Raw genomic sequence first — 24,144 nt, 5'->3', positions numbered from 1 at the left:
ATACATAAAACCTGTCTTGTAAATTTGAACAGTTTCAGTGATCTGACTGTCTGTAGTAATGTATCGAATGTAAATAATTAAGTAATTGATGTATTCTTTGTATTCTTCGTGTTCTGATGGTCTCAATTACGAATCTGAAATCGAATGTATCAGTTGCATCAGCATAACCTACATTTTTTTTGACTGAAAAATCAAAACACAGAAGTTTTAATGTTACCTTAATTCGGCAAATGAAAAAAAAGTATATAAAAGCTTTTTCAAAATGAAACATAACAAAAAAATATCAGCCGTCGTTCCGTCAGCAGCGGGAGAGGGTGGGAGTAAATCAATGAAAATTGAGGAAAGAGCGCGAAATCAATTGCCCCCCCCTCTCTTTTCTCTTTCTCTTCTTTTTTCTCCATCCCCCAGAACGTTCTTTTCTCTCTCTCTTTATCCCATGATGTCGGGGAAGAGCAAGAGCAGTGGATGCTAGCAAAGATAGAAAAATAGCATCATTGTTTTCCTACAAGAAGGATTCATCTTCCGTTATCAAAGATTGCATAATACTTTACTATTCTCACATTCCTCAACATCTCTGATTAACGGTAGAGGGCGAGGTTTTCTTGTCATGCGCGGAAGCTAACTGTAATCGCTGGTAAAAACAAAGAGTTCGTGGAGTAGTGGGTACTTTATCGCTGAATAGTGAGCAGAAGAATATCGCGTCTTTTTCTTCCTCATCTTTCTTTTTTTCAATCCTTTAATTTCTTGGCACATTTAGTTATTTTCATGGCTGTTTCAGTTCGTACTTTGAACTCGCAGTTCAGGTGTCGGCTGTGAATGAATGGCATACTTCGCAGAAGAAGAGTTTTGATGTAATTGGAGGATGCAAAGGATTAGGTTTTCCTCTTCATCTGAGCAACGAGGAGATGCCAGTAGAATCAAACTTAAAAGTGAGATTTATTTCGTATTAAGTTCTTTTATATTTATTCCATATTAAAAAAAGAATTTCTTTCATTATTTCTAAAAAGAATGAAGGATTAGTTTTTTTTTTAGAATAAATTAGTTTCGTACATCTGGGAAAATACTGTTTTTTTCTTATCTTTTTTCTTTAATTCCTTTTTCTTTTTTTCTCCTTCCTTTTTCAAGTACAATTTAAAATTCCTTTGAATAAAATGCGTGTTCTGCTTTGATTTTAAAGAATTAAGATTTTTCTCTCATCAATGCTTTGTTTTATGATTCTGACTAATTTTTGGAATTATAACTAATTTGATACGAAATATTTCCATATTATTTTAATTTAAGTAATAATTTAAATTCTTCATATGATTTATTTAAATACTTTAACGGTATAAATAAATGAAGTTTTAGGTATAAAATGCGGCTATAAATATGACACTAATTTTCTGCTTGTACTTTAAAATACTTATCAAATAAATAAATTTGGTGCTTTTCTTTAAAATATGAAATTTTTAGAAATAAATTATCGTCACATAGTTTACTTTATTATTTATTTTATTTTATTTGTTAAGACTGCAAAATATTATTCAGTTTCTATTTGTATCAGTCGCAAAAAAAGTTTAATTTTAAATTTATTGTCATTAATAAACCTCTTATAAAAATATATTGCTTTAACTTTGAAGTCTTTGGTTTACAATTTTTGTTTGTGTACAATTATTTTTAGAAAATAAAAGAACTAAGAATCTAGTTTTTAACTATCGCATCCCTTGCAAATATTGTTGATGAGAAATTGAAAGCTCATTCAATTGCTACATATTTCAAAACTTATAAATGAGTTTTTTTTAAACTATCATGAATACCAAAAGTTGTTTATATATGATTGTTTTATATATACCTTATGCTTACAATTAAAATTTTTTGAAATATGTTTGAGAGGTGAAGTATCACGATACAATTTTACTAGGTATTTATAGTAAAATACAGATAGTTTACTAGGTATTTATAGCAAAAATGTGGATTTACCTGGGACTACATTGGTAATTTTAGTTGTGGGAAATATATGACCTATTTGTTTTCATTTCGTAATTGATGGTAATAACATAAATGAATGCTTATAATTTATAGTAATAATCAGTTATATTCTTGGGTCTGGCAGAAATTATTTTAAGCAATATACTACATTCAGCTTTAGATATTTTCGTTACACAGTAAAAATAAATCTTGATGTTGTCAAAAGCATCAATTATTAAAAAGAGTAGAATTTATAAAAAAATATTAATTCAAGTGTTTGAAAGTTGTATTCAATTTAATTTTTAAAAATAAAATGATTTGTAAAAGTAGTCTTGTTTGTCCCAAAGTCTTGTGTTTGTTTCACTTTTATTTGTTCTCAGAGTTGATGTGTAAAACATTACTATATTTTTACATGCAAACGTTATCATATTATTACAGACATTAACATGTATTATTATGCAAACATTAACATTATGCAGCATTAGTGAACATTAACATTATCATATTATGATATTATGCAGACATTACCATATGCTTCCTCGCTTTCTTCATATTAACAGCGCTGAATTTCTGTCATAGCGAATTATTTTAAATATTTCGAAAATTCTAAAATGATTAAAATTTTCTGAATGTTGTGCAGATTTAAAGAAATATTCAAATTTTCGAATACATTTTATATTCAATGTAAAAGGTTTGTTTGAAAAATGTTACATTACGTTAATGTCTGCCATGAATAAAAAAGAACAAATATTATCTAAGTGATAGTATAGTCTGATTATCAAAATATGATTAAACAACTCGTGTAATTTTTAAACTAAATATGACATACTTTTAATTGATTGACTTATAAAATTGTTATATCTTTTTGGGGGAAACTCAGATTAATGCTATTAAAAATGTATTTGGTGTATGTATTTGTTTTGCACGTTTTAGTATATAAAAAAAAACAAAAAAAAACAAATCCACATACCTCTATGTGATGCATGACAATTTTATAGTTAGAGTTACACATGCATTTTTAAGTGTAGTTTCATAATTGAAGTTATTATTATGAATTTCTGTTTAATTTTAATCTGAAATATTTTTAAAATAAGAATAAAAAAAGAATTAAACAAACTCTATTACCAGAAAAAATTAAAAACTTGTTTAAAGTGTGGCAAATTACTAGGTACTTTATTAATACACATTGCGTCAAATAGTGTTTTGGAATGACTCGGTGAAAAGTAAAATGATATTTTTTGTAAGAAAAATATTATGTTATTAACATAAAAAATCGATTATTGAACATTAAAAACAGAAAAACAGAAATAACATGGGAAGGAACATTAACGGGACCAAAATAGCGGGACCGAAATAGCAGAACCAAAAATTTTGACCTTACTACTGTGTGGATGAATGCAATCTTTATTATATCAGAAATATCTCTCAAATAACAGAAAATATAAGTTAAAATAAATTATTAAGAAACTTAAAAAATTATTATTATTAGACTTAACTTATTATTATTATTAAACTTATTAGACTTAAAAAAATTATTTTTATAATATCAAAGTATTACAAATATAAGTAAATTTAAAAGCATATACAGGTTGTCATAAAGCAGTCTCTTTTATTTATTCGTGTGTTTAGATTTATTATGAAAAGAAAAAAATACAATAACTATGCAGTTTCCGACAAGCTAAAGCTACTCTGCGCCCGAAAAATTTCACGTCATATATTTTGAGAATCACAAACAATTATTCATCTGATAATATTGACAATTAATATTCAATTAATCAACTATGTATCTATATGTTCATCAACTGTAAAATTTTTAATAATGTCTTCGTTTGCATTGTGATTTACTACCATGCTAAATTTTTTGAATGGAAGAACTTGCAAAGTTAAATTTGAGAAAATCAAGTTAAAAATGGGTTGATGCACCAAAAAGCCGTTTACGAATACCGCCTCCCGTAAAAAATATGTTTTTTTCAAAAGGTTTGGCATTTAATTCTTTAAATAATAAATCAATAATCTGTGTTATTGTCTGTTATAATAGGTATTTGAATGAAAATGCATCATGTTGAGTGTTTTTGAAATTATTATTAATATTTTCTTCCCCTAAGCTTTTCATTTCTTTACTTATGTTACTATGAGTGGTCAAACTCAGTCGATTGGAATTCTAAAAATCTACAACATAATTAATGAAAACATTTGTTTATATCGTACACTGTTGGAATTTTCATCGTAAAATCACAGTAAAATAACCGGCATCAGTCTATCTATCCAATTAACCACAAAGTTTACGGTGAAGAACCCTTTTTACCTTCACGGGTTTGAACCTTACCTTTTACCTTTAAGTTTAGGCTGTGATTGAGTTGTGTTTTATCAAATGAATTGTGAAATGTGATTTAATTAGTTCATCTGGTTCTCTCACTTGTAGTAAGAAATGGGAAATACACGACTTTTTTTGTATTAAGCGGCTTTATGGTGCTGCCATCTATGCGTGAATAAGAGTATAGTATTCTAATAGTCCAGGATCACAAAATAGGAAAAGCAGAACACTGAGATCTCTTCATGTGTTGAAGGGAATGGAGAAAATGTTGTTGTGCCAACGCAGAGACTCGAACCCCGTTCTGTTGGTCATGAGATTGAATGATTAGCTCTTTCAGCTATAATATGTACCCAGCTGAAAGGAATTAAGTGGCTTCATTAGGTGTGCCTAGTTGTTTAACCACTTAATTCCTTTCAGCTGGCCTAGTTGTTAAGTTGTTTGTTAAAAGTTTGGTTGTTTAACCGTATTAGGTGAAACCAGTTAATGCAAGATTTTCCTCAAAGTTTCAGTTTGAATGCTATCTTATTTATGGTCGTCATTTGACTGTTTTGTTGAAATGTGGTAAAATAACAATTAAATAAATTGTTATTTAACCATTTTTTTCCGTGAAATTTCAACAGTGTATAATGGTGAACAGAGGATGAAAGACTTTTTAACTGAAACTATAACTGTATTTGTTCATTTATATGCTAATGATATTACTTAAAAAACTATCGTAAATATATTTTTACGTGTTTTATTTAAGTATAAAAATAAAAATTGATCTCCAAAATAGTCTCTTTAAATTAATTTTGAAATAGGTACTACTTTTTTTTTCTCTTTTTTTAGTTTTTCATTTTAAACAGGGAATATTTTGATGTAATTCAGAAATCATATAGTCTCATTGAATCTAATTTCAAAAAATAAAATGCCAAATTATTTTTTAATTTCAATAGAAAATTATAATTTTCTGAGGAAGCATTGTAATTTATTTATTATAACAATAAAGGAAATCTTTATTACGAAGAAATTGGCCCCGATTAATTCGAATTGATTTGATTGTGAAGAGAGATCGTGATTATGGTTTTTGGAAAAAAACATAATAAAATATTTCTAATTTGCACACATGTTATACTACTATTACATCTCAAATTGCCAACATTCACTTAATGACAATTTTTCATGAATTCGATCAATAAATTAATGTTGCAATAAATTATATATATATATATATATAATACTTTTTCAAAATAAGATGATTTACAACTAATGATTTAATTAAAATGTTCACCTCAGACGGAATCATTTGCTTAGAAAATGAGGAATTATATCGTTAATTGTTGTAAATTTTGTACTCCATTTAGCAGGGAGTGCATAAATTGATAACAACCATTTAAAAATTTGTATTTACAACCTGTTATTTAAGAAATATTTCTTACTTTAACTTGTATTCATCCTTTGTTTCTAACAGCAAATTTGAATGATATTAGCGTTCAACATACTTTAAAGTTTCAAAGAGTGTTTACTACATTACATGATAGTAAAGTGCAGCTTCAACAGAAATTTCAATATATCTCCTTATTAAGTTGCATACATTTTGCACTATATTATGGGTTGAAGTAGCCATATGAAGGTTTAAATATCAAATTACCTATAAGTTATCATTAACAATGTAGCAACAATGTTATTATCAACAATAACAAAGTAGCAACAACATAGCAACTTATTGTGCTCAAGTGCATCTTTGAAATGCTGAGATAAGTTTATTTGGTTAATGAACATTATTTTAAACCAGAAACAATAATAAGAGTACTGAAGTGCAACTTCAACAGAAACTTCAACTTATCTCCTTATTAAATTGCATACATTTTGTAGTATATTATGGTTTAAAGTAGCCATGTAAAGGTTTAAACATCAAATTACTTACAAGTTATCATTAGCAATGCCAACATAACAAGGTATAATGCGCAAGTGCATCTTTGAAATGCTGAGATTAATTTTTGTGGTTAAGAAATATTATTTTTAACCAGAAATATAAATTAAATCTCGCACACACTTCACGTTGGGGGGATTAAAGCTTTTTTAGAAGCTTCTAAATCTCAAATGTTGAAAAAATATTTCGCAAAAAATATGACTTATACATATCATAGTCATAATATATCATATTATGACTTATACATATCATGTATATACGTACATATTTTGAGATAAGCTGTAACTGTTTAATATTTCAAACTTATAGAAATATGTTTGCAGTTCTACTATGATTACCTTTTTTAATAATTAATTTTAGTATTAATTTAAAAAATGAAAATTTTACTTACACTTGTCATTTTTTCTAAACATTTCAATTAAAATAGCCATAAATATATTTTCTGTTTTAGTTCATAATCATTTCCTTCTGCTAATTTACTTTTTTCTTTACTAATTGAAAACTCTAAATTTATTCATCTATTTTTTTTTAAATCTTTATTTTCCATTCTCTTGCGCAAAATAAACATAATTCTATTCTTATTTCATATGAAATATAAATGCATTTTAGTAGGTTTATTTTGACAAAAGCAAGAGGAAAAGGGGAAACATTTTACGGAGACAATGATATATGTTTTTTGGGGAAACACACTCTAAAATATTTCATAAATTTTCATTTCATTCCACGAAACTTAAAAATAATTGTCAGAATAATCTCAAATTAAAGAGGCTCCAACTTTAAAGATACGGTTCCAAACTTAAACTTTTTGAAAAATGATTTTTATACATGGATCATGTGATATGCTATGAAGTCGATTATATGATGTTTTTAGTATCATCTATTAATAAAATATATCAACCAAAATCATTCGTGTACTTAAATTATACAATCAATATGCATACTGTTTGTTTTCAATTGTTTATACAAAAGACATATATTTATGTCCATGTTTTTCCTTGTATATTATGAGTTTCACACACAAAAGACAAGAACAATTGGAACTTGGAGAATGCGGCTGGAGTTAGAAAAATAGGGGGGTGGAACGTATTGACATAAATTTTATTTTATAACTGTCGTTGAACAGCCGACCTAATTTTTTGGGTTTACAATTTCTAATGTTAGAAAAAATTCTAATATGACATCTGCAATATATTAGAAAACATACTTTTCGTTAATAATAACTTATTTTAAATTTTCGCCCAAGAAAATATATCCTTATTTCAGCAGTTTAATAAAATTATTTGTTGAATACGATTCATCTTTTTTTAATTTATTCTTACTAAAAAATAGTTTAACCTATTTTATATTAAAATAACTTATCATGCTCTTTTCAAAACTTGGGTTTAAGAAAACTATTACTTGAAATGTGCAGAAAAAATATGATCTACATTAAGTGCAACCGAACTAGATCTTATAACTTCAAAAGATGTTAAATGCACTGCCGTTTTGTTATCGTTACATACGATTTATATCAGCAGAATAAAGTATTCTAAAAATGTTAATCAAGTGCATAAATTTTTTTCCAATTAATCTTTTAATTATGCGCAATTAAGCTTCAGATGGTTTGTTTCAAAAATGCTTACTTTTATAAATTTTAATAAGTGCCAGCGTTTTAAGTTTTTTTCTACATAAAGACAAAAACGAATATTATGTTTTTCTAATTTTGAAGCTCTAATTTATGATGTGGAATATGTGAGTGTATTAGAGATTAGATTTAATAACGAGTTCTTGATTAATAGTTTAATGCAGTTTCCTTCTTCAAGGCATTCAAAAAATTATGCGATAATATAATATTACGAGGTTCTTTTTTCCTTATTTCATAATAATCGACAATTTTACAGAACTATTAAACACTTTTTTGCAATTAAAAATTCATAAGAAAATAATCATTACAAATTAAAATAATGTCAAATAAGTAATTTTAATTGGCAAAATATTTAGAAGATTGTTATATTTGCGAAACGTTTGTATTCATGAATAATAGGTAACAATTGAAACGGAAAATAATAAAAAGTAAGTAGTTTAAATGGGTAGATTGGGAAAAAAATAATTGTGTAGCGTTTGTATTCTTTAGATCTAAGTAATATAATATAAAATAAGTAGTTTAAATTAGCAGAGTGCATGGGAAACGTTTATTACTACGTAGCATTTGTATTCATTAGAAATTAGTAAATACCTATTGAAAGTAAAATAATAAAAAATAAGTAATTTAAATTTGGAGATTATAAAAGAAATGTTTATAATTGCGTGGTGATTTGATATTTTTAGTAGTTTAAAGCAGCATCTGTAATTTATTTATTTTTGTAAGAAAACAGATCATTTTCTTATTTAAAGAGAAAAAACTCAAATTTTTTGTCTAATAACTTTCTATGATTTTGCACTGTCTGAGCATGTCAAATGAAATACAATTTAATAATTGAGCATCGAAAATACAAGAAAGTTATCTGGTTAATATAAACAATTCCAAAAGATTACACATCCATTATCGAATTCATTTTCGCTACCAGAATCTACAAAAGTATCACGTAATTTCTTTTGACAAATGATAGGTTTTTTTCCTTTGATCTCATCTAATCAATTAGTTTTTCTTTAAAGTTTTAAGTTATCTGAAACCTCTACTTCTCATTTCGACTCTTAAGCATATGATAAGCATAAGTTATCTTTAAGTTAACATTTGCTCACATTTTTAAACAAGCATCGTGTAAAAAAGTATTGCAAAAAAAAAATAAACACTTGACTTTTATTTAGAAATCAAAACATATACAGACACTTTATAAACCAATTAAATCTTCACCAATAAAAGCATGGTCAAAACTATCAGACTAAGGTAAAATTTACTGCGTCTCTGGATTTATGAGAACACCAAATGGAACGGTAATTTTTACTGAAGCAGTTTGGTTATGACTTTGGTAAAATCAAGGATAAGATATTGTCTTAAAACAAGTGTTAAAAATTTGTAAATGTGGTTAAATTTGGTAATTTTGACATCATACCTTAGAGCAGAGCATAAAAACCATTTACACGATTAAATTTACTGTCCAGTTTTGTATTTGTTGCTGAATGTGTGGTAATAAGAGCTATAATTTTGAAAACCAGAATTTCCGGCAAACCGTGACCATATGAACGGAGAAATTACTGAACGAATTCCATAAATTCCATATATTTTAGTTTTATTACCAATATTATGTTTTTTTCCTACCAGAAATGTCTCTATGCAATATGATAATTTTACAAAATTTTTTCCCTCCGCTTTCAGTTTAAACTACTGATTAAATGATCCATTCTCGAATTTTAAGTTCGATTTTATTTTTAAAAGTTGAAAAATTATCTTTGACTCTAATTTTTCTAATTTATTTATTTTCGCCCATTTTTACGTAATTTGATTCTGTTTTTTCCTTGACTCAAATTTTCACAGCATTTGATACATGATGAGATTTTGAAGCATTAACGATCATCCGTGTAACTCAATACTTTGTGTGTATACAAAGTATTGAGTTGTAAAAAATTCTGGATCAAATTAAGGCAAAAAATAGCGGCTCAATATATGGTATAATATCGTAAAATATTATACCATATGTTTTACAGTAATCATTAAATAATTACAGTGACTCAGTGATTTATAATAAAAATTACTATTAAAATTACTGTATATTGTTCCGTATAATTTTAGGGTAAAATTAGATTTTGAGGTAAAAACTGCCATTTTATCATGATTTGATACGGAATTTTTAACACTATAGATAAATAAAAAGTACGAAATTTTTTTAGCACTTTGAAGCATCCCAATATAAATTGAATAAAAATAATTTCAAAGTCAAGCAAACTTAATATTATCATGATAAAATTTTTAAAATTTTAGACATCCTATTTTCTTATTTTGTCTTCATCTTTCATGATGACTGATTTTTTATATTCATTTCCTTAATTTATCTATATTCCATTTTATATCTAAATTCCATTTTATATCTAAAGTTATATTAACTACAGTGGAATTTTGAGAAAAACGTAAGGAGCTCGAAATAAATTTTTTAATAGACACTAAGCAAATTTAATAAGTGTTTTCTCTTTTATCAATAAGTTGTGAATATAAACAATTATATAAATATCACTTGTGCCTTTTTAAAAGTTTACATAATTATTAAAAGGTGAAAAAACTAATGAATAGTTGAATTTTGCAGACCTAATCATGTTAATAGACCTAATCAAATGTACTTTATTCCCAAACCTAATAAAAAAAATTCATGAATTATTTTTACTTACTCATCTTAAGTTAATATTTTATATTAACTCAGCAAATTTATAACAAAAGTAGTTCAAATATTTGTTTTATAAAAGAGCTCTTAAAAAATTAGCTTTTGCCGTATTTAACATAAAATAAATTTTTTTCATTGTGTTTCTTTGCTAATCTGTAATTTTCAAAATTAGAAATTTTTATTCCTATTCTCATGTTAACAAATACTGTGTTCTAACTAAAAGTTAAAACATTTCTTAACCCTGAAATATCTGCTTTACAACTTTAAACCTCGTTATAAGTATTTAATGCAAGTTCCATTAGGCATTTTTTTTTACTATTTTATATGCGTTTTCTGTTTTTTTTCTTTATTTATAATATTTTAAAAATAGATCATTAGTTACTGTAGTCACTGACTGGGCTTAGTTATACAAATGTGCCTCGTCTATTTTATCTGTATTTTATTTTTATGTATTTTATTTTTATGTATTCTGGCATTGAAATATTTATAGATAAATAATAAAAATAAATTGAAAGAAAATAAAGTGTGAAATGCATAAATAAATAATAATATATAAATAAATATTTTTTATATCACAAAATTCAGTACTTACAAATACAAATATTTACAAATACAAATATTTACATACACTTTGTTTTAATACATTATTAATTGAGAAATGAATAATTATTTTTTAAAAAAATATTGCTTGCCTGTGCGTTCTGATCTAGTTATTATTCAAAAATTTTAAAATTTTTTCTTAGTCTATGAAGAGGATGCATGACTTTTTCTATAAAAAAAAATTTTATAATATTTGTCTTTTAAAAAATTTCAAACAAAAAAATGGTGCTTTCGGAAATATGGCGTGCCGAATATAAAGCGCTTTATATTGTTGAATGCATTTATAAACATAGTAAAAATAGTAATTATATTTCAAATCATACATTTTCACAAATTAATTAAAAATATACCAAGTTTATTGGAATATTTAAGTTTCTATGTTGTTTTAAGCATTTACAATTAATGGTAAAAACAATGTTAATTTAATTTGTTTTGATTGCGAAAGTTTCTAAGAAATCTTTCAGGGAACGTTAGTTATCTGCGCTTACGAATTGTTCTTTAAATAAATCAAAGAAATTTATCAGCGAACCTCTTCACAATTTATACACATTTAAGGCCGTCGCATGAAATTAATTGCTACTTCTTTATAACTCATCTTTAGATTAAGAACGTAGCATTAAAATGACGCTAAAAATAATTTTTTTAAGCATCATTGAGTTCACGCAACCTAAATTTGGAATGAAGCCAAAATCATGGCATGTAAGGATGGCAATCAAAGCTATTAGTTAAAGTTGAAAAGATCGACCAGCGCCTGTGGAATAAGAAGCAACTGTCAGAATTTGAGGTCAAGATTGTATGTGTCATTTGCACTTCTTTCTATCAAACTTAGGCACTTTAAGGAAATTTTCACAACAAAAGTCATTCAATTTATTAGAAATCAGTTTTTCAAGAATGAGACTACATTTTCGGAAATAACTATGATGATTATATGCATTTACTATTGAGTAAAATATAAACAAAGCTATATGAAAGTTTTTGGAATTTACAGAGCCTTGAAATTAGCCTTAAAATGCATGGTACAAAAATATTGGCTTAAAAATGCAAATTTAATTGATCTTAACAGATTGTTTTACAAGTTTTTGAAATGTATAAGTTTAACACAAAAGCATGCTTTTTCTTTTTTGTCCTTTAATAAAAATATTTCCATCAAAAGTGCAAAAACTCATACTTTAGAAACCCACTAGTATGGCTTTAAGTTTGAGCTCCTTTATACAAATAAATCAGTTATAACGTTTTGCAAATAAATTTTGATGCAAAAATATCAATGAATATTATTTATTTTTCAAATTTTATAATTTTAGTTAATTTAACAAACTTGTGGGGGCGAAGTTATAGACCATGTCAACNGATTCAAACTCGGGATCTTCCTAGTACAAGGCCAACTCCTTCACCACCGTACAAATACTTATACACTGTACCGTACTTCTATTGAATAAGATGCAATTTTGATTTTACTTAGAACTTGCATAACTTATTCTATAACACACGAATCCTCTTCTATTTTAATATTTTTAAGCTATTCAACAGCATTTGAAAAACAGTAGAGAAAAATGTTAAAAAAATTAATTAGATTTTAAAAAAAAACTTTTTTAAAAAATATTTTAATGATTTTCAAAATTGTAGAAAGAAAATGAAAACAATATATCCGAATACCTAATTTTCTTTTACTAAAATTTTCATAGAATATTTCTGGCCTTTTTTAGTAGGTTATGAATAGATTTTGAATGGGGAAAGATACATACAATCATTACGTATGCATTCTTCTCAATATATGTGTATTAAGAAGTTAAGCATAATACTATTATCATTTGATTTGATTTTATATCCCGTTCTATATTAAGATGCGCAGAAATGATAAGCAGACTTATTATTAGATTATTTTTGAGTATTTCTTAAATAGTCCTAAAAAACTGTTCAATCCATGATATGAACTATGGTAAAAAACACCATGTTTTTTCTTTCACATTTTTTTTTAAATCATGACATATTTCTTTTCCTTTTTAACTATTTATTAAAAAAAATTCCATTACCTGCCATACATTTTTAATTGCTTGATTATTTAATAAATTCATATTTTAAAAACAATTTTCTAAATCATTGAATTCAAAATTCATATAAAGTAGAAAAGTAAAGTCTATCGGCGCGCATATTAATGGAATTTGTTTTCGCTAAACTATTAATGACGTTTTTATCTAACCAACGTTTTTTTTTCTCTCGAACTTCCATAATTTTTAGCCAATTTGATTACATATTTAACAGCAGTTATATTACTAATAAAGCTTCTATGACAAGGTAAACATTATTATTCTGATGATAGTTTTTGCTCAATATCTGGGAATTCGGTTACAGCAAGAAATACAATTATTGTTCGTATGGCTAAATAACTTTGATTTAACGCAGTTTCAAATACTATCAGTTAAAACCAAAACATAAAAATATTTCCATCAAAAGTGCGAAAGCTCATATTTTAGAAAGCCACTAGTATGGTTTTAAGTTTGAGATCTTTTATACAAATATATCAGTCATAATGTTTTGCAAATAAATTTTGATGAAAAAATATTAATGAATATTAATTATTTTTCAAATTTTATAATTTTAGTTAATTTAACAAACTCTTCTATTTATGCAAGTAATTCTATTGAATAAGATGCAATTTTGATTTAATTTTGATTTTACTTAGAACTTGTATAACTTAGTGGCTCACCAGGGCCGGATTAAAGATATAGAGATCCAAGGCTGATATGCAAACCTGGGGCCCTATCCATCACAAATCAACCAAAATCGATCATATATTCGGTCATAATGCAAATCTTTTAAATATTTAATCCCAGTTAAGCATGCTTTACTACAATGGTTCCCTAACAATTGAATGCATCCCACAAGTGGGCCGCTGGCAGTGTGGAACTGGGCCAAGGATGCTGGTCGAGAGTCTAAGGCAATCTAAATCTTTCTGATACCAATTCCCATTAAGTTTTTTTAAAACCATGATTACTTGTTTGTGAGTTTTCAGTTGTGATATCAAAATAAATACAATAAAGTTATTTTCCTTATAAAAAAGAATTTCGTCTTACATGTGTAATATTCTATATATGCAAGAGGCTGTTCTATTGATCTATGTAGAATATATATATTCTATAAATATGTATTCTATATGTGTAGTCCAAGGCAAGATAAATCTTTCTAATATCTGTTCCCATTAGCTTTTTTAAAAACAATGATTACTTGTTTTTGAGTTTTCAGTTGTGACAGAAAAGTAAAGACAATAAAGTAATTTTCTTTATAAAAAAGAATTTCGTCTTGCATATATAATATTCTATGAATGTTAAGAGGCTATTCTATATATCTATATAGAATACACATATTCTATATATATATGTATTCTATATTCAATATAAATATTCCATATTTAATATATATATTCTATATAAGTATTCTAAGGCAAGATAAATCTTTTCAATACCAGCGCACATTAAGTTTTTTTAAACAATGATTACTTGTTTTTGAGTCTTCAGTTATGACAGCAAAGTAAATACAATAAGTTATTTTCTTTATAAAAGAAGAATTTCGTCTTGCATACATAATAGAAGGCCATTCGTCATTGTATTTTTTACTTGTATGCTAAATAGATAGTAAGCTTCAAAGTTTTTTTAATTACAGATAAGGAAGAAGGTGGTTCCACAACTAAAGAGGTTGCGAACCGCTGCTTTGCAGAAATTTTAAGAAGTAACGCTGCTTGAAATTTTTGAATTTCCACATTACTCTTATTTTTTAATTTTTCGATTTTAAAATAATTGAACTGAGCATTAAAATATACTAAAAATATTTATTAAAAAAGAAGAAATGATGACCAAGAAATAATGACCAGAAGTGTGATGTTACCATATGAATATAAACTAAGTAGATGAAAGATACAATAAAGTTAAACGACTTTGAAGTTAATTAGTATTCATGATAAATGTGTTTTAATAACATGAAGAAACATTTGTACAGACGGAAAGAAAACGAGAAAAACGAGATTAGAGTGTGTTACAACAAATCATGTGTCAACTCATCCAAAGAAATGTTTGTTTCCGGAAACAGAAAGGAAACAAACTGCGATATTGCATTTTTGTGTTCCTGCTCGTTTTGAAGGGTGCAGAAGTTAAAGCACTTATTCAGATTAGATTTGTAGATATAATTCATTCTATATACGGGGATGTCACTCGTTACTTAAGATAATGGTTATATTGATATCTCTTAGAAAGCAATTTCATCTCTTTAGTTGACGAGTAAGGAAGATGTAAAAGGAATTCTTAACCTAATATGGAACGAAAAGTTTTTGAGATAAAATTCACTGTAAAAAATAGATATCGCGAAACTTTTTCGTTTCGGACGAAAACGTTTCCTGATTTATGCTCTGAGCGAACATTTCGTCAAAATGGCAAAATAACTATTATCATTTTGTCGAGAAAGAGAATTTCGTCAACAGTAAAGAGATATTTCGTCATTATATTTCATCCCCCCCCCAAAAAAAAATTTTTTTTTTAAAAAAATCTTGTAGTGCCCAATGTATCTAACTTTTCTAATAATCACTTTATCGTGGGCACCATATAACTAGGTCAAAGTCACCTTAATAACACAAAAAAGACAAATGGAACAAAAAGATAAATTACACTCCTGCCCGAAGGCAGATTCAAACTCGGGATCTTCCTAGTACAAGGCCAACTCCTTCACCACCGTACAAATACTTATACACTGTACCGTACTTATTTCGTTAATTTCTTTTAGATCGCCTAGTCTTCATCCTAGTTTTGTTATTCTAGTTAGCAATCTCCCACAATGCACTACGATCAAGATTTGAGTTGAGGAAACATTTTCGTCATATATTTTTGAGTCCCCATTTCTTTACAACTCACGTCATTTTGTGACGAAATAATTCTCAAATTTAACAAAATATAGCTCAAGGATTGCTGAATCATCAAAAGTGGGAGTTATATTTCTGCGACTATACAAAGTTTAAAAATCACAAATAGTAAAATTTTTTATTAAAGACTATACGCGCTTCCTTGTCACATATTATCAGTAAGGACAGGGATGGAAAGACTGAGATTTTGTAATTTAACAGAGGTTTCCTTACACTATAGAAATAAATATAGAGTTGACAGTAACTACATTAAATTAATAACAAGTGCTACAAAGTTAAAAAAATAACGATTTCTTAATATTTGAAGAAAATGGTATAGGAGAAAGATCATAAACTAAACAGTTCTTGTTTTCAGATTTTTGTTTTAATTAGATCATAGCTGTTTTCATTATTAGATCATTGCTGTTCATTATTAGACCATCTTTGTCATTTATCCTGCTGATGAAGATGCAAAAACATGACACCGAGAAGCGTATTGGTTTTAATAAAATATTTTACTACTTGTAATTTTGTGAACAGTAACTACATAAAATTAATAACAAGTGGTAGAAATTTTTTAAAAATCAACAATTTCCAAATATTTGAAGAAAATGGTATCGAAGTAAAATCTTAAATATACAGTTTTTGTTTTTAGATTTTTTTAAAAATATTTAATCATTGCTGTTTTACCATCCTAAAGATTTCCTAGCCATTATCATCACTATTTTCATTTTAATCATCTCATCATTTATTTATCATTACTGATGAAGATGTACCAATGTGATACCGAGACGCGTAATGGTTTTAATATAATATATTTTACCATTTGTGATTTTTAGTGAAATTTTTAATTTATTCACAAAGAATTATTTCCGTCTCTTAAAGTTTTTAAGCAGACAAAGTGTAATAAATAAATTTCAAAGTGCTTGATAAATTATTTGTATCACTCGCTTACTTTTTCTTTCTGTAATACAGAAAAACACTGTTGATAAATTTAAATTATAAAATATAAGATGTAATTTTCTTAAAATTTAAAAAAGAAGTTCTATTAGATGTAGTATTCTCTGAAAACTAATCTTGTATTTAAAATAATCTTGGAGAAATAAAGGCAAAATTATCACTTTTTCTAATCAAACTTGCCTGTGGAGTATATGAATTGATTTTGATTTGATTTTGATATTGAAACTATTTATTTTTTGATGTATACTTATTGAAACTAACGATACTTTTCATTAATAAGGACCCAAAGAGGGAAGGTAACTATCCATTAAAATTGCACAATTGCTCTTCCATGCTGAAGAAAAATCAACGCAAGCGACAAAAATATTCTTGAGATTTTTTATACATTTGGCATTTTCGCATAATAAGGTACCTATTACAATTTTTTTAAATAAATTTTTTTCATCAATTTTTTGAAATTTTATTTTAGCGTTCATAGCATTAGCAATCGAGAGAAAATAGTTGTGAAGTCTCAAGATCTATTGTGAAGCACTTACGTTGTTCTTTTAATTGCACAGCAGTGCTAATGTTATCGTAAAACCGTAATCGTAATGTAAGCAACGGAAGTATTTTGTTTTGATAATTTAAATCGATAAAGAAAGTTAAAAATAGTAAATTATTGAAGTAACAAGCAGCACCTACTGCTTTTAAGAGTTTAAATATTTTTTAAATGCATGTTTACAATTATAATATTGTAATAAATATTTTGTATTTAAAATTTTAGTTGCCATTAATGTTAATAACCATTCAACGTTTTAAATATCTATATATTATGTAATATTTTAAAATAAATTAAGTGACAGTAAACACGATTATTGAGGATTTGTTTTTTAATTGATTCATCCAGTGTTTAAAAAAATGAAAAAGTGGTGATGAAAGTAAAACTGTTTCAATATGTTCTTAGTAAATATAATATTTTAATAACTCCTAAAAGAATAAACAGAGTATATCTCGGGTTTTGATAGTTTAATTCGAAAAGAAAAGTTAAAAATAGTAAATTTGATGCTTTAAAATTAGCACCATTTTTTTAACTACTATGCGTGACTTCTCACTTTAATTCTTTTGAGAATAAAATAAGAGAATAAGAGAGTTAAGCAATCAAAAGAAAAGTGTTCATCAGTAGTTTCTGAAAGAATTCACATTGTTATATACGACATTTTGGTACTTATGTTTAACGACAAAAATTAGAATTTGTATTTCACGTTTTTAACAATTTACTAAACACTGAGTTTATTTCTTCCACGAAAGAAAATTTATACGTTTCATTTGTCAAAATAGAAGAAATGTTTCAAAGGAACGAAACACACGTATTTTAACCACATGATCTCAAAATTCACAGTGGATATCCTTTTGCTTAGGAAATATTGAAGAGGAAATGATTTTAAGTCACTTAAATATTATAAAATGAAATGACAAAAGTTTAATAATATTTTCTGTAATTTTATAGACTATAAAATGTACAGTGTGCCAAAAAAAACGTACCATCCTGAATAACTTTTAATCTAATGATCGGATCTTCACGTTCTAGGACTCCATCTTAATGGCTTGAAGGGGTGACATAAAATATGCTGATTAATTCATGCAGACGATAATTTAAGGTACGAAATCAGACACGAAAACATACTTTCTCTGAACAAACATATCTGCTTTTCGACGGATAGGGATATCTGACGAAATATAAGGGGTAGACTCAATCTGGAAAATAGGGTCCCAATAGTTTGGTCAGGAGAGCGATCCAAATTTTGGGCCTCCTAATGCTAATTTTAATTGTTATGTATTTCGCAATAGCTCAAGAAGCGAATTGAAAAACTTTTGCTCACAATTAGGAAATTCGTTTACTCAAAGATAAAATTCGTTTATCCATGCGAAGAATAATTTTTCAGTAAGTATTTACTATTTTTCGTTATTTTATTTGAAAAGCAGTCGAAAAATATTTGAATAGTAAGGCATATAAAATTTTACATAATTTTAAAGTGTCTAATATTACATGGAAAGACACAAAATTTGAGTGAAATCGGTTCCTGAGAAATCAAATTTTAAATATACGGTTTTTTAAAAATTCGATATCTCCAGAACTATTCTACCAATTTTTCACAAACTTTGTATTTTGCCATTCAAAATTAAGTACTTTAAAATTATGCAAAAAATTGTATACCTTACAATTCAAAATTTTTTTGACTGAACAAAACAAAATAATAAAAAAATAATAAAATATGCACTAAAATTTATTTTTTCATGGATTTATCTTTGGATAAATGAATTTTATAATTGTGTGCAGAAATTTTTAAATTCATTTAAAGAGTTCTGCAGTTATAGCGAAATAAGCAAAAAGTAAAATTAACATTAAGGGGTCCAAACTTTGGATCACTATCGTGAACAAACTATCGTGACCATATTTCCCAGATTACGGCTACTCCCTAAATTTTGGGAGTCAGAAATCCAAATCTGTCAAATCAGGCATGTCTATTCAGAGAAAGTACGTTTTTCAGAGAAGTTAAGTTTTGGGGTCTGATTTCGTAACTTAAAATACGGTCTGCTCTTATTAAATTGAATATTTGATGTCACCTTCTTAAACCATTAAGATTGAACCTAGAACGTGAAGATCCGATCATTAGACCAAAAGTTATTCGGGATGTTCCGTTTTTTCTTTGGCTCAATGTATAGTAAAAAGAAACAGCATGAACTGAATATCATGTTCATAGTTTTGAAAAATGAGTAGTATCAATAAGTTTAAAGCCTAAAAAATGTTCATAACTTAAAGTTTCTCTTTGTGCAACAAATTTTTAAGGATTGCATCCTATTTTAAGCATGCGTAACAAGCATTTTTGATTTTTTTACACTTTTTTCAAGCTATTTAGACCAAGGTATAAAAACGATATTTTTTCACACACCAACTTTTTTTTACCCCATCATCATATAAATATTGATTAGGAGCCAACTTGTTTTTTAAAGTGAGCGAGACAAAATTTTTGATATTTTTAATTTTGATAAGAATAAAAAAAAAACAGCAGTTAGATTTTTAAGATAAGATATAGACACTGCAGGAGAACAACTGAAAAAAATTATCGCAATCAGGAAATTTAAAATTTAATGATCGAAACATTCTAATAAAGAACAAGTATTTTTGCTTAAAAGTAATGTCTGGAATGTTGATTTCTTTCAAAAACCATAGTACTCAAATGTTCTTCGTCATGATTAGATAAAACAGGAAATTAAATTTTTCAAGATTACAAAAAAAAAGCGCAAATTTTTTTCATTACTTTTTTTAAAAAAAATTGCTGAGTAGTTTTGTTATCAAACATTTACTAATGAACAGGTTTGTTTGAAAGGTATAAATTTTGCAAACATTATCATACACATATAGAATACAAGAAGTAAAAAAAAAATCATATAAATTTATACACTATTAGAATTTTCATCCTAAAATTATGGCAAAATAACAGGCAGCAATCTTTCCATGTGATTAACCGTAAAGTTTACGGTTAAGAAAATTTTTAACTGTACGGTCTTGAAACCGTTTACAACTAGTATGTTTAGAAAACCATGAATACAAAACTATATGGTTTTTTAACGATCAACTAGCATGGTTCCACAACAGTAAAAAGGAAATTTGAGTGGTCATGGGAGCTAGGCTTTTCGTTGGGTAAAGGGCATTGAAGAGTGCAGGACACTAGAAATTCTTCATGCGTTGAAGGGAATGGCGGAAATATTGTGGTGTCAACTGACAGATTAGTCCATTCTGCTATAATATGTACGCAGTTGTAAGGAACTAAGTGACTTCATCAGGCGGGCTTAGTTGGTGCGTTCTGGTCACTAAAATTCTGGTCGTTTAAATGTATTAGGTGAAAGCAGTTAATAAACGATTATTCTCACAGTCTAAAGTTTGATTACTATCTTATTTATGGTTATTTGATGGTGTTGCTCGAATATGATAAAATAACAATCAAATAAATTGCTATTTAACCATTTTTTCCGAGAAATTTCTATCAGCGTAATTTATATTAACTTTACGATTAATGAGTGCCATTTATGTGATTCAATTTAAATTTTCGAAGTATATTTCAGGAATTGAATATTTCAAAAAGGCTTTTTCTTGTACACTGGGGAAAATAGTATGGTAAATTTATTATTTAAGAAAAATAAAATTAGTTTCTTAAAATAGATTTGTAAAATAAATCATAATAAATCATAGTAAATCGTAAAATAAATCGTATAAATCATTTTTTTCAAAAAGAAACATAAAAAGTCAATATTTCAGTTAGAAATTATTTTGTAAAGTTAATGGGTGGACTTATGTTCATTAAATCGTGGAAATATATTCATTAAGATATTCCTGAAAATTCAGTGGAGTCTTTATGACGACATCTATTAAAATGAATAGAGATGTTAAAATGTTCCATTTTAGATAACGTTTGTTAAGGAAAAAGAATTTCTTGCCACCAAGTCCATTTCAGAATTCCTTAATAAGGTGCGGGACAACCCAAATTTGGTGGCTTTCTCATGATTTAATTGTTTGTAAGCCTGTGGCTTTAATGGCCGAATCGCAGCACCATAACTGGGGAATCCTTTCCTTAAAGTATTAATCATAAGTTGCTAAATGAAACTCAGAAAAAACCAATATGTGTGACGTCTATTTACAATTTTAAAATGCTTGAATACTGAGCAATTAATGATTATTGCAGAGTAGGGGAAATATTGATATGTCTCCGTAGATTAAGTTTCAATTACAGATATGCATGTTAATGCATTAAAAAGTAAAATAACAGACTAATGCTACCATTACTAATTAGACAGTTAACTGAGAAAATATGCTTACCTCATAATTAAATTTAGCTAATCTATACTTCAACTAATTCGTAAATAATTTAATTCTGCTAATGGAATACTGTCCAGTCTATTGGCTATGCCCATGCAAGTCACGAATTTGTGATCATTCCTACGAGGCGTTGCCTAAAATATCACGCATATTTTATTAGTAATTGCAGATGAACGCTTATCTTATGATTTTCTATAAACGAACTATTGAATGTTCTTCGTTTAGTGTTTGCATTAACCTTATTGAGTTTTAATGTTTAATTCAGACTAATTCGTTCTTTATTTTGTAGTCGTAAAGTTAAATACAAAATAGTTATCAAAATTATGGTTCTTCAATAAATTAAGTATGTTTTAAATTCCATTAGTTATCAGTTGAAAAGATAAATGATTAGTTGAAGTTTTTTATTTGGCTGGCTTAATGATAGATTCAGTTTTTAAAAAAAATTTAAGTGAAGGAAAATAGATGTTAGTTCATTATTTACAGTCCCTGGCCAAATTATCAGACGCACTATAAGATTCTATGTAAAATCTTTATTATCAGATGATACTATACAGCTTTATTGTTATTACGCGACTGAAACCGGTTTACACCTGTTTACGTCACAATGCAATACGTTATAATGCAATACGTTAAAAATAAATACAAATAGGAAGTATATAAAAAATATCCTGAATAAAAACCAATTACATTTATGTATAAATATGTAAGCATTGCATGAAAACTCTTGCAAAATAGGCAGTTATTAAAAAACTGCAGTGTGTCTCGGTCTAATTATATAATATTTTATTCGGTCTAATTATTATAATATACTAATATAACATTTGATATAATAAATATTCTATATTTATATAATATATTGTCTAATTTATAAATGTTCGAATTTATATCGTCTAATTCAACCAATTGTTACACAAACGCAAACAAGTGTAAACCGGTTTCTGTCTCCTAAGAACAGCAAAGCTGTATAGTATCACCTGATAATTAAGATTTTACATTTATAGTGTGTCTAATAATTTGGCTAGGGACTGTACATTAAAGTGTAAAGGAATATATCATGTTTATTAGAGGAATATATCATATTTATTCTTTTTATTGTCTTTTTGAACTCCGAGAATATACGTACCTAAGAGCATATATGGCAGTACTTTTACTTTCGTTACTTGTACCACTGGAACAAGTAAAAAGTACGTACTTTTACTTGTACTTCGTTACTTTTTAAATTTAGTACTTTTACTTGTACTTTCGTTACTTTTTTAGGGAAAAAGTACAAGTATTTGTAACGGAAATATCGAACGAAATCGTTACTTTTTTTCTAAAACTCGGTAAGCTTTCTAAAAAAAAAATATTAAATTGAAAAAAAATGCTTATGTTTTTTTTTAATTAATAAAATTAATGTGCAATATACATGCATTCACAGCTAACTTCGTGTTTAAATACCTTCTGTTTCAACTTATACTGCACATTCAATTATTTTTTACTAGCTCAAAGATCACAAAGCTATCTGAAACCCTGTGTTTGCTTTGTTTACGTTTGTGCTTTTGAAACGCGTCTCTAAAGAGTAAAACAATCTTAAATCAATGGTAATTTAAATAAATAAAAATAATAAACTAAAAATTAAAATCAATAGATAAAATTTCTTTTTCGTGCAAATCCATAAAAAGTTTGAAATTAAAACTATATTTGATTTTAAAATTATATTATACGATTATATTATAAAATTATATTATAATATTCTTTCGAATTTAAAAATAAATTTAAATCCATAACTTTCAAAATTAAAAATAATTAAATAAATGACAACAATTTGGCAAAAACTTTAAAGAGCATAAGAATATTATTCAATAAAATTTTAGGTTACTTTGAATTTTCGATTTCCTAGAAATGTACTTTTAAATCGTTACTTTTTTTGCTTAGTACTTGTACTTTTACTTGTACTTTTTACTCGTTACTTTTTAAAATATGAACTTTTTACTTTTTACTCGTTACTTTTTTTAAAAATACTTGTACTTTTACTCGTTACTTTTTAAAAGTAACGTTGCCATATATGCCTAAGAGTATGTATATGCACTAATACAAAATGTAGTAAAAGAGTAACAAAGTGAGATCACGTCCTTGTGACCATAGACCGCTGGAGTCAGAAAGACTAGTTTTGCTTGATCTTGGTCCTAAAAGGGTTAAAGGTAGTAAAGTTTCAGAACATTTTACTGTTAACTACTTGCGACCTTACACAAGGAGGAAAAAATTCAGGTAAAATTACTGCGCAATATGGTAATGATATTTCTGGTAAAATAAAACCATAATTCCACCGCATAATAGGAAAAAAAACTACCTCACGGTAGATGTCGAAAAATTGGCTTGACAACTATTTTCTTTCTATTGCTA

General features: G+C 26.9%; 1 protein-coding gene across 3 annotated transcripts in view; it reads left to right on the top strand.

The window, feature by feature from the left end:
- LOC107450519 (uncharacterized) overlaps positions 1-24,144 on the top strand; it is a 61,143-nt gene that overhangs the window by 12,291 nt on the left and 24,708 nt on the right. The window contains exon 1 of one of the 3 annotated variants that reach the window (XM_016066341.3): positions 496-929. The exons of 1 other annotated variant lie outside the window; for it this stretch is intronic. The gene's annotated coding sequence lies outside the window, so the exon portion shown is untranslated. Of the gene's footprint in view, positions 1-495; positions 930-17,298; positions 17,316-24,144 lie in introns of those variants that run through there. One more of the 3 variants, XM_071187406.1, reaches the window with a different exon arrangement.

Source organism: Parasteatoda tepidariorum, chromosome X1 (assembly GCF_043381705.1).
Source record: "Parasteatoda tepidariorum isolate YZ-2023 chromosome X1, CAS_Ptep_4.0, whole genome shotgun sequence".
NCBI classification, from domain to species: domain Eukaryota; kingdom Metazoa; phylum Arthropoda; class Arachnida; order Araneae; family Theridiidae; genus Parasteatoda; species Parasteatoda tepidariorum.
This window is presented reverse-complemented; position numbering and strand designations above follow the sequence as displayed.